Source organism: Oncorhynchus gorbuscha, unplaced genomic scaffold, assembly GCF_021184085.1.
Source record: "Oncorhynchus gorbuscha isolate QuinsamMale2020 ecotype Even-year unplaced genomic scaffold, OgorEven_v1.0 Un_scaffold_18315, whole genome shotgun sequence".
Taxonomy (NCBI): Eukaryota; Metazoa; Chordata; class Actinopteri; order Salmoniformes; family Salmonidae; genus Oncorhynchus; species Oncorhynchus gorbuscha.
In genome coordinates this window covers 674-4167 of record NW_025759806.1, presented here as the reverse complement: position 1 = coordinate 4167, position 3494 = coordinate 674, and the positions used below count along the sequence as shown (strand labels likewise).

Sequence of the window (3494 nt, the reverse complement as noted above, 5' to 3'; positions counted from 1 at the left end):
CGTTACTCATCACACCTACAGACAGGAAGACCAGCAACGTCTCGCTACTCATCACACCTACAGACAGTGAGGGACCAGCCTAACGCCCTGTTACTCATCACACCTACAGACAGGAGTGACCAGCCACGCCCCGTTACTCATCACACAACTGTGGTGTGGAGATGAACTCACTGGTAAACTGTGGTGCGGAGATGAACTCACTGGTAAACTGTGGTGCGGAGATAAACTCACTGGTAAACTGTGGTGTGGAGATAAACTCACTGGTAAACTGTGGTGCGATGCAGAGATGAACTCACTGGTAAACTGTGGTGTGGAGATGAACTCACTGGTAAACTGTGGTGTGGAGATAAACTCACTGGTAAACTGTGGTACGGTGCGGAGATAAACTCACTGGTAAACTGTGGTGCGGTGCGGAGATAAACTCACTGGTAAACTGTGGTGCGGTGCGGAGATAAACTCACTGGTAAACTGTGGTGCGGTGCGGAGATAAACTCACTGGTAAACTGTGGTGCGGTGCGGAGATAAACTCACTGGTAAACTGTGGTGCGGTGCGGAGATAAACTCACTGGTAAACTGTGGTGCGGTGCGGAGATAAACTCACTGGTAAACTGTGGTGCGGTGCGGAGATAAACTCACTGGTAAACTGTGGTGCGGTGCGGAGATAAACTCACTGGTAAACTGTGGTGCGGTGCGGAGATAAACTCACTGGTAAACTGTGGTGCGGTGCGGAGATAAACTCACTGGTAAACTGTGGTGCGGTGCGGAGATAAACTCACTGGTAAACTGTGGTGCGGTGCGGAGACTGGCAGGGTCCATATAATGCTGGATGAAGATGAACAGGACCACCATGAGAAGCACAAGGACGCCCAGTGTAGCAGACAACACCGTCACAAAGAAGTACCTGAGGAAGAGAAACATAGAGAAATGTGGCTTTGATCTCAATCAAATGTATTGGATTTAACCTTGTCCTTTTTATATGAGCCACAAGGTGCTTTCCAGTTACCCGGCCCAGACCCCAAAGAGCAAGCAAAGCAGAAGCTAAAGCAAAGTGGCTGAAATAAACTACATTTAAAAAGAACAATACTCAAAACAATATTTCCTCAAACTCTTAGTAGTCAACGTTGACTGAAATGGGCCATCCTCCCATGCTTCCTCTTACCAGTAGTTCTGTCCCCCCACACAGTTGTTCAGCCATTTACAGTGGTGGTCAAAGTCTTCAATACACTTGTTGCACACACCACAGTGTTTCACTTTTGGGTCCCTGGAGAAAGACACAGAAACCACATCAACCTTGTTGATTTCTTCAATGAGAAAAAAAAACACAATTGTATCTCAATTTTATAGTATAATGCAGCAGGTCATAAATATATACTTATAAAGGGGTAATCCTGAATTCAAACCAGAACAAAATGTCCGGCCGCCACTTTTAAAAGTGAATGAAAACATTTGACCAATTCCAGATTGCCCTTTTTAACGAGACTTGTGTGAGATACATACACATTGATTTTACACAGGTAGCAGTGCAGGTTGTGGATAACATGTGGTTGTTTCTTCTTGTCAAAGACAGGCAGTGGGTTGGAGTAGCTCTTCTTGGCACGGACGCCTGCCTCTGCTGGGTCTATAGACACGGCAGCTAGATGGGTGACCAGGTGCACAATGAAGGCTATGCCAGTCAGCTGCATATGGAAAGGTCAAGGGACTAACAAGGGAAATATTGATACAATTGATCAAATAGCCACAGCATGAACCATAGTAGAATCCAAACCAGCTTGAATATCTGATTCAGTATTGACGGATGACATAGCGTCCACTCTCAGTCCAGATGTCATTTTCACAGACCTTACATGACCAAGTGACTATACGGTATACTAGTGAATAATATAACATTCAACTCATTCATGATCTTCTCTGAAGATTCCATTGTGTGTGGAAGAGCCACACATAAGAAGGGGTCTTTAGGAGAGCCATCGGGTACAAAAGCAATCTCCTGGAGGAGGAGTAGTAGTGCCAAGTCTGAATAAATCTACCCTTTCTGTTTCTGCCACCAACCTGCTCGTCTTTAAACAAGAGGTGCAGCTGACATCATACTGCAGTCAAATCAAGACAAAAGAGCTGTGATGACAGTGGCTTTACATCCCAAATGGCACCCTATTCCCTACATAGTGCACTACTTTAGGTCAAAAGTTGTGTACTATGTGAGGCAAGTACCATTTTGACACTGAACAACACCAAAGCCTTCTGTGCAATTTATAGGTCTTGCTCTTCACTTAAAAGCAGAAATAGTTCAGGAACTGAAACCAAGCAAGACATCTCGTAGAAAACATCTGACCGGAACCCCTCGGTCAAATATTTACACTTATATGAGTTGAGAATGACTTTTGGTACTATTCTATTGGTTCTACTTGTACCTGGAAAACTAATTCAAATGGTTCTACTTGTACCTGAAAAACTAAATCGAATGGTTCTACTTGTACCTGGAAAACTAAATCGAATGGTTCTACTTGTACCAGGCAAAGTAAATCGAGTGCAGCTCAAGTATTTGAAAGTGTTTGACCCCAGGCCCCCTTGAAACCTCTTCAACCTCTGCTTTCGACCCAGAGTCCTTGACTCCTTGAGTAAAGGTTACAGAGTAGGCCATGTGGCTCCAGGGTGAAGGTAGTAGTGGGATATAGATCCCAAAGCCAACTACAGCCATGTAGCTGTATATTGTCCATCCCACCAGCTGGAAGGAGTGAGGGGACAGCCCAGCCATTAACCCTGGAGAGAGATGCCGTCGAGGGGTCACCAGATCATTCCCTGCTGCTGCCGCGTGCAGGGGCCGTCCGCCTCAGCCCCGCCCAAAACAGCTCATCTGGAACACAGAAGACAGCGACACATAGGATCAAGGTCCTATGTTTGAACTTGCAACCTTCCGATTTACTAGTCCAACGCTCTAACCACTAGGCTACCCTGCCACCCCATTCAGTGCACTACTTTAAACCAGGACCCATAGTGCTCTGTCTGTAGTGCACTATATAGAGACTAGTGTGCCATTTGGCAGCCCAGGCATTTCTCTGAACACAATACCTGACCAGGAAAACCTCTCTCGTTATAGACTATGCTGACTAGGACCCTGATTATAGACTATGATGACTAGGACCCTGGTTATAGACTACGACGACTAGGACCCTGGTTATAGACTAGGACTAGGACCTGGTTATAGACTACGACGACTAGACCCTGGTTATAGACTACTGCGACTAGGACCGTGGTTATAGACACGGGGACCCTGGTTATAGACTACAACCCTGGTTATAGGCTACAACCCTGGTTTTAGGCTACATCCCTGGTTATAGTCTACAACCCTGGTTATAGACTATAATGACTAGGACCCTGGTTATAGACTATAATGACTAGGACCCTGGTTATAGACTATGATGACTAGGACCCTGGTTATAGACTATGATGACTAGGACCCTGGTTATAGACCATGATGACTAGGACCCTGGTTATAG

At 45.7% G+C, this 3494-nt stretch overlaps 1 pseudogene; it reads right to left on the bottom strand.

The window, feature by feature from the left end:
* Window positions 1-44: 44 nt before the first annotated feature.
* LOC124030926 lies at window positions 45-2851 on the bottom strand (annotated as a pseudogene).
* Window positions 2852-3494: the final 643 nt, after the last annotated feature.